This window comes from Nerophis ophidion, linkage group LG21 (genome assembly GCF_033978795.1).
Source record: "Nerophis ophidion isolate RoL-2023_Sa linkage group LG21, RoL_Noph_v1.0, whole genome shotgun sequence".
Lineage (NCBI taxonomy): Eukaryota > Metazoa > Chordata > Actinopteri > Syngnathiformes > Syngnathidae > Nerophis > Nerophis ophidion.
Window position 1 is genome coordinate 15,564,472 of NC_084631.1, and position 1,109 is coordinate 15,565,580.

The window sequence follows — 1,109 nt, forward strand, 5'->3', positions numbered from 1 at the left end:
AGTCAACACTCCATCGCAAAAAACATTAAAAGTAGACATTAGCTTCCAAATCAACACCACTCGATAATAAGGAAACCATTTTCTCAGTGTGTTTATACCTGACGACCTTTGACCCGTCCAATGAGAGTCTGGCGAGAACAAGACCACTGATTCCTCGAACAGGTCCATTGTGAGATTTCAACAGGGAACACTTTCTTAAACTGGGTTAGTATATTTTACTTTTACCAGTAATTTAAAGGTACGGCTATTTTAATGCAAAAAAAGAACTAAGAGTTATAAGCTTTGTCCTAAAACAATTAGAGTATAGGGACCACTGTACTTGATTTTATACATTTTCATTAATCCCTTGAGTGTGTGTAGTTTGGAAAATTGAGCTAAGAGTAAATTCACTGTTCAGAGCTTGTCTTGCAACCTAAGCGAGAATCATACGACTAGACCACCAAGCCCCAAATAATTATGTTTCAACAAACAATCTCATGAATTGTGAGGTTTCAACAGGGAACACAATCTCAAACTGGGTTAGTAAATAGCACTTTTACAACTAATTTAAAGGTATCGCTATTTTCATGCAAAACGGAACTAAGGGTTACAAGCTCTGTCCTAAAACAAATAGAGCTCGTAAATTGAGGTACCACTCTACTTGACTTTATGGATTTTCATTGATCCCTTGAGTGTGTGCATTTTGGAACATTTAAGTAAACTTTAAGATCAAGTCTCACGTCACAAATGAAACAACTTTACAACTGTCTGTGTGAGGTAAAAAGTCATGATTGAATAAACGAATTACAAACACCAAAGCTTGCAAAAAGTAAGTCAAACAGGTCTCATAAGGAGGTTCCACCAAGATTCGAACTTGGATCACTGGATTCAGAGTCCAGTGTGCTAACCATTACACCATGGAACCTGCATATATATATATATATGAAAAACAACTGATTTTTTATTTGATTTATTAAGTGTGTGCCGTAAGAAAAATAGAGGTTAAAGTTTAAAATTAAATCAAAAGTCATTAATGAAATTTTTTTTACTGTTGACAAATGGAAAAATTCATGCATGATAAACAAAAAGGTATACTTGAGAATTGAACCAGGGAGTCTCTCACCCAAAAT

The 1,109-nt window shown here is 34.8% G+C and overlaps 1 non-coding gene across 1 annotated transcript; it reads right to left on the reverse strand.

Moving 5' to 3' along the window:
• Positions 1–832: 832 nt before the first annotated feature.
• Positions 833–904, reverse strand: trnaq-cug (transfer RNA glutamine (anticodon CUG)). Its single transcript has one exon. It is a non-coding gene; the product is annotated as a tRNA-Gln (tRNA).
• Positions 905–1,109: the final 205 nt, after the last annotated feature.